This window comes from Zeus faber (assembly GCF_960531495.2).
Source record: "Zeus faber genome assembly, chromosome: 12".
Lineage (NCBI taxonomy): Eukaryota > Metazoa > Chordata > Actinopteri > Zeiformes > Zeidae > Zeus > Zeus faber.
The window spans coordinates 21,809,667-21,817,166 of record NC_137196.1 but is presented as its reverse complement, the minus strand read 5'-3'; positions in this window follow the sequence as shown (position 1 = coordinate 21,817,166).

The following is a 7,500-nucleotide window of genomic DNA, read 5'->3' as shown; positions in this document are numbered from 1 at the left end:
CTGTCTCTCTCTCTTTCTCTCTCTCTCTCTCTCTCCACCCTGTCTCTCTCTCTCTTGCTCTCTCTCCCACACTATCTCTCTCTCTCTCTCTCTCTCTCTCTCTCTCTCTCTCTGCCAAAACTGTAACCATGGCAACAGCGGGAAGAGGGGAAGTGATAAGAGTGTGAGAGAGCGCGAGTTGGGGAGGGGGGGGGGGCCGGGGGGATGAAGGGGTTGACAGACCATTTTGGAGAAGCCTGACCCTTCTATCGGCTAAATGAATGCCGTACGCAGATGGTGTGCGGAGATTGACAGTCCTCAGACCCGCTCTCGCACTCTCTCTCGCTCTCTCTCTCCCTCTCGCACTCTCTCTCGCTCTCTCTCTCTTTCTCTCTCTTGCTCTCTCTCTCTCTCTCTCTCTCTCTCTCTCTCTCTCTGTGGGTGCAGGGGGGGGGGGGGGGGCAATTTAACGCCGATACCCGGATACAGCGTCGACTTCTCCACACAGTGCGAGGGTAGTCCCACACTGTAAATATCTGCTTCTCCTGCAGGATTCGTGTGTGCGTTTTCTCCACTCGGCGGCGTTTAGGGGTGGGGGTGGCCGAGCACACATGCGTGGCGGGGCCTTCAGCAGAACTGATCCACCACACACTGAGCTCCGAGTACCCCACCCGAAATATTAACAAAGGAATACAAATATCACATAAAAGCAGACAAACGCTGTCCTGTTCTTGTGGATTCTGTTATAGTTTGTTATATTTCTAGATTTTGTGGATATTACTCTGGCTATAGGAATAAAACAGTATAGATGGCTGTACTGCACAGGATGAATAAACATGTATGCAAGGTTATCCATGACCATGCTATTGTATACATACACCGATCAGCCACAACATTAAAATCATCAATAACCACTCATATTGTGTAGCTCCCCCTTGTGCCGCCAAAACAGCTCTGACCCGTGGAGGCATGGACTCCACAAGACCTCTAAAGGTGTCCTGTGGTATCTGGCACCAAGACGTTAGCAGCAGATCCTTTAAGTCCTGGAAGTTGTGTGGTGGGGCCCCCATGGATCGGGCTTGTTGTTCCAGCACATCCCACAGATGCTCCATCGGATCGGACCCTAACCCCACCCATCCACGTGATGTAGAAAAAAACGTGATTCATCAGACCAGGCCACCTACTTCCATTGCTCCATGGTCCAGTTCTGACACTCACGTGTCCATTGTAGTTGCTTTCAGTGGTGCTCAGGGGTCAGCCTGGACACTCTGACTGGTCTGCAGCTACACAGCTCCATACGCAGCAAGCTGTGATGCACTGTGTGTTCTGACACCTTTCTATCATAGCAGCATTAACTTTATCACCAATTTGTGCTACAGCAGCTCTTCTGTGGGATCGAACCAGACGGGCTAGATTTCCCTCCCCATGAGCATCAATGAGCCTTGGGCGTCCATGACCCTGTCGCCGGTTCACCAGCTGTCCTTCCTTGGACCACTTTTGGTAGGTACTAACCACTGCATACCAGGAACACCCCACAAGACCTGTTGTTTTGGCTCTGACCCAGTCGTCTAGCCATCACAATTTGGTCCTTGTCAAAGTGGCTCAGATCCTTACGCTTGTCCATTTTTCCTGCTTCCAACACATCAACTTCAAGAACTGACTGTTCACTTGCTGCCTAATATATCCCACCCCTTGAAAGGGGCCATAGGAACGAGATGAGACATGTTATTCACTTCACCTGTCAGTGGTTTTAATGTTGTGGCTGATCGGTGTATATTTCTTCTTATATTTTATACCCACAGCCATACTAGCAACCATAGTCCCACTAAGCCTCTGCCTAGTGGCACTAATGCAGGTTTTTAACTTAACTTGTCCTGCGGATTGAATTGTTTTTTGTATATTCTGTTCGTTTTTTTATTGCCTGTTAAGCTTTTTTCCCCCCCTTTTCATCCTTATTGTCCGTAAAAGCAATGCCTCAATCTTTTGATTTCTCTGAATCTAATTCATTTTGAGGTTAACAAGATACAGCTGTTTTGAAAACCCACTGGGAATGCTTTGTTTCGTCGTCTCCTTAACAAAGACAGAAGTAGAGACAGAGCTGGAGGCGGGGGACAAGGGAAAGGGTTGAAAAGACGATCAGATAACGAGAGACACGGGGGAGTGTGGAAGGGCCTGCAGCCTGCCTCAGGGGCAGCGAGCCACAGACAGCATATTCGACAAACAACATTAGTGTTTGTGCTATTGGTACAGGCAGCGGACTCTTAATTAGGGAAAATGGACACTAATTGAGCCCCGGTTGTACATAAAAAAAAAAAAATAAAAAAAAGATGTGAATCTCTGAGCACACAAGCCACCCAGGAGCTCCAGATCTCTGTGATCGTCTCCTCCCTGTGAGCTCCTTCTGTTCATCCGCGGAGCGCGGCGCCTTGGCGCACGGGGAGGTTTGTCTGGAAAATGAATACGAATGGAGGGAAAGGAGAAAACTTTCTACGGGGGAAGGAGAGATTTCGGCATCACGCGACGCCGTGCGGCGAGAGTTTGAGCAGATCACCTTGCTTAATGTGATGAAGACCCTGCCGAAAAGTTTGTTTCTGTGGCTGAACTGCGGCAAAGCTAAAAGGAGCTTTTTTTCTTTTTGTGGATGGTTTCATTAAAATTCCTGACTGCACGTTCAGTGCCGGGTCGATATCAGAATAAGGAGGCTTTAGCATCCTGAGTATATTCCCCCAATCCTTGTGAAAATATTGCAAAAATAAAAATTGTAAAATCCCTTTAAAGTTTTAATAATTAGTAAATAAATAAACATTGGTGAAACTGCCAAGATAATATGATGTTTTTTCATATAAATGTTAATAAATGACTCTCTAGTTTATTCAACACACACTGAGTATTATATTTCAACCTTTTACTCAAATTGCTTAAATGTCTATAACTTCAAAAACAAATGTCGTAAACTTGAAGGCTTAGACTGATGAAATGCGTAAAATATAACACACTCTAAATGAAACTTTAAGGCTGGTTGCCAATTGTCTGCATTATCTGAAGCATTTTTAGGATTTACGGGAGGTTTTCTGCACTAAAACGAATTTGGATTTGACTTTTGCAATTACACCGATCAGCCACAACATTGAAACCGCCTGCCAAATATTGTGTAGTTCCCCCTTGTGCCCCCAAAACAGCTCTGACCGGTGGAGGCATGGACTCCACAAGACCTCTGAATTTGTCCTGTGGTATCTGGCACCAAGATGTTAAGTTGCGTGGTGCTGGTCCCCTGTGGATCTGGCTTGTTGTTCCAGCACATCCCACAGATGCTCGATGGGATTGAGATCTGGGGAATTTGGAGGCCAAGTCATCAGCTTAAACTCTTTGTCATGTTCCTCAAACCAAGCCAGAGCAATTTCTGCAATTCTTTGCAGTTTTTATCCTGCTGAAAGAGGCCACTGCCATCAGGGAATACCGTTGCCGTGAAGGGGTGTACTTGGTCTGCAACAATGTTAAGGTAGGTGGTACGCTCCAAAGCAACATCCACATGAATGCCAGGACCCAAGGTTTCTGGGCAGTAACTCTGGCTGCCATTGTAATGATATTATCCATGTTATTAACTTCACATGTAAGTCATTAGTCTCTTTTTGATCATAAACCAGAGCCATTCATTTCTAAACTCTCAACCTATGCTCCAAGCACGATGGCCCCAAGCACGATGGAACACCATTCATTTAAATTGTTCAGCTGACTTTTTTATTTCTTGTGTATCCAAAAGCTGTTTCTTTTTTTATATTGCAATCTGCACAGCTTCTTGAAGATGTGCACTTAATCAAAAAAAACAAAAAACAAACAAAAGAAAACAACTATGGGATATGTGTCCCTGGTTGCAAAATAACTGAGGAAACCATTGACAAATTGGTTTAAGTTATCAATGTTGGTCAAGTTTATGTTTAAGTTAAGTTTACTCAACATATACTTCTGTCTCCATCACTTATCACGAGAGTGTCACGTTGCTGTTGTATCCTTCAGACCGTGATTGATTGTTTTAATATATATTTAGTTGTTTTGAGGATAATGTATCAAAGTCCCCCAATGGAGTTGTCGAACTATTTCCTTGGCCATCGTACGGAATAAAAACAATCCAATTCAATGCCTCGCCAACCATTGATTTTCTCTTCAATAGGGGATAAAAGGAACAGTAATAAAATGCTTTATCAAAGTATTTCTGATTTGTGGGCCTTTCAAAACACGACCACGAAAAACATTGGCCGCTCGGTTTTCTGGGGACGCAGCCGTTAATCACTTCTAATGCTGAGAACCCACGCCGTACGCCCTCGTTTCAAAGCAGGAGCAGCGTGGTTCGCATTAAGAACTCCGAGAAATTGATGCATGCAGATGTCCAGGGACCTAATCTAATTCCAGGAGCCTCAATTCAAGATTTAAAGAAACAAGGAAATGCGGTTAAGGTCCGGGATGTACCTCATTGGATTAGGAAAGGGGAGTTTGTTTGGCAATGACCTGCGGTTGCCATGTCTTGTCTTTACCTCGTCCTAAAAATTGTCGCATCCTTCAGCAACACGGATCAATGGATCGATAGATGGCAGTTCTGGGCAATATAGCGTTATATTATGGATGTCCAGAGGTAGTCTTTCAAAGACGCCATAGTTAGGCGATTGCCTGGAGCCTCATGCGCTAAAGGGCCTCAGGAATATTGTGTGGATTTTTTTTTCATTCAAAAAGTAACAATGAACTGCTTGTTACACGGCACTACAAGGATTATCATCAGTAGAAAACCTAGTCTGATAAATAACATTATTATATTCACTATGGGGGATTTTTTTTAAATTGGATATTATGAAATGTTGTAATTTATCTTGTATAAAATTACCCATAATTGCTGTTATAATATATATTTCCCCATGTCTAGTCCTGAAACAGACATATCCAACACTACCCAAAATGGAATTTAGACTAAAGTCTAAAACAGTCACAGGTTTAAGTGCAGATTTTTCCATCCACGAACGTTCCTTGAATCATATGACGGCCCCACTACATGAGACTCGGTGGTTTTAGGGGATAAGCCATCGGATGAGAACTTCAGCGTTGGAGGACTGGAGGGTTCGATGCCAGGTGATCTTGTGAAAGCGACACACGTGCCCGTTCAAAAGCGCCCGGAGGCCAGGCCGAAGCGCGAAGGCAACCAGGTGGCCCGATGCTGACGTGCACCCAGTACACGTCCGCCCGGCCGCTTCGGCTCCCTCTCTGCCCCGGGTTGCCGGATGGGAACAAACAACAAATCCTGCTGCAGTGAGGCTGTGGGGAGGGACTTGCCGCTACCCCGGCGCTGATGGCACTGGGGGGCGTTCTGAGAGAAAGACTGAAGCTCTGAAACACCTCCGAAACGGACTGTTGTTGTACAGATGTGTGTATAGAAGAAGGAAGCGAAGTTCTTTATGGTCACCTAGAAAGCACCGATAGTTGCTCTCAAGGTATTCATCTAAAAATATTGTGATTTTTTTTGTTGTTTTTGTCAAAATCAACCAGCGCCAATGGATAGTTTGCCAGTTTAAGCACACTGAAATGTTCTTTTGCTCAAGCCGGCGTGGGGCCCCTGTCCCAGGAGAGGAACCCGACACCCCTTTTCACAGCTCTGGCCATCTAGAGCTGAGGGACAACACCACCGCCATTTAACACATCTGTCTGTGTCCGTACGTGTGTCCCCGTGAGCTCGCTTTGACGTCACTGTCCTTGACCTGTTCCTTCCTGAACTTTGAATATCGCCGAGAATGCATAAAAATGCACAAGATATTCAGGGTGCTTTTCTGGTGCCTTGGATAATTGGAGCGATGCCATTGTGCCGGCATTCATTCGTTTTGAGAGCTACGCGGCAATGGAGAAACGCCCGGACGAGCTTCCCCGAGGGACGCTCTTTCCAAGAACGCTCGTCGCCTCTTGGCATGGCTGTGGCAGCCATTTTTTTGGGGGGGGGCTGGCGTATTCTAAAAGCGCAAGATTTATCTCCCTCACAGAATAAACTTGCACTCCCTTGCATCATTCCACCCTCTCCGCACTGTCACATCCATTCTGCTTGCGCGAGCGCCCGTCTCCTCCAAACTCGGCAACATGTTTTCTGGACCCTCTGGGTGAAAATACTCATTCAACCGTCATTTCCTATTTCTCTGGTATAGCCAAATGGAGTGCCACATGGTAACCATATCACCGTACCTTCTGGTGCCCTGGTATGCGGAAGACAGGAAAACACTCCGGCAGTAAAAAGAAGAAAAAAAAAAGATTCTGTCACCTGTCGAGTTTTCCCCTCCACAAGTCAAACACTTCCTCCCCGCTCTGGTGTTTGGCGTCGCTAAATGACCCGGGAGTGCCGACGCCGCGACGCCAGTTCCGCTGTCGGAGCCCGCGAGGGAAAGTGGAAGGGCTGTATCTGTGTTCCAAATCGCTCCGACGGCGAGCATCTGATCTTGTTTGTGGGGTTGTTTTTTTTTGCGCCTCAGACGGCTCCAGGCTTTTCGCACGGGAGGAAGAGCCCCGAGGAGGAGGAGGAGGAGGGGGAAGGATTGATTGAGGAGCGGGGACCTGACTGCGGGCTCAGATCATGGAAGAATGGACTGTTTACGCTCGGATGCCCCGCTGTCTCATCCCCTCCGCTCCCGTGTCTCCCCCAGCGGGCCGCCGGCGTCTCGCTTTCCCAGAAGAAACTCAGTTGATGTAACCCGTGTTACTTTTATGTACTGGCCTTCTTTATTTTCCAAGCGGCCTGTTGTCTGGAGCTCAATTTTCCCCAATTTTGTCACAAATCAGTCGCGAAATGTGCACCGAAATGAGAAACAGATTGTTATTTTCACTCTTTCCGTTGTGTTACATGCAGCCTTATTAAAAAAAAAATTGGCCCAAAGGGCAAGCAACACTAAAACAGCAAGGTCAGTATTTACTCCAGACTTGGTGATATAACGCTCATCAGCACCGGCGTTTCCAATTACCATGCGGCGCAGCACCGGCTCCTCTGGCTCAACGGCTTCCGCCATATCTGACATTGTTCATTTAACTTAATGAGGGACTCAAAGGTACGCCGTATGATTTTGTACGCGGCCTGAAAATCAGCTTTGCCCCGAGGGGTCGACTTCAAACGCGACCAAAAAAAAAAAATTACAGCACTGGAAGTTTGGGGGAGTTCAAACCGGGAAAAAAAAAACAAAACAAAAAAAAAAAACTCCCCCTCCCTCCCCGCGCCTCGGCGCCGGGGCTCCCACTCTCCACATCCACGCCAGCGCATCCGTCGGCGCCGCCTCGACGGACGGCGGGACGGCCTCTCGTGCTCGGTCCGTGCTCCCTGGCTCCTCTCTCTACCCCTTCGCTTTTTATGAAGCCGAAGAGCGATCCAACATTTTCTACGTCCCACCGCCACAGCGGCGGAGATGCAGGAAGTGATCGGACCGAACAATCCAAGTCCCGTATTCAAACTTCCGATCATCGACAGAGAGAACATAATTGACTCTCAACTTTCGGGGGCCACATAGTAGA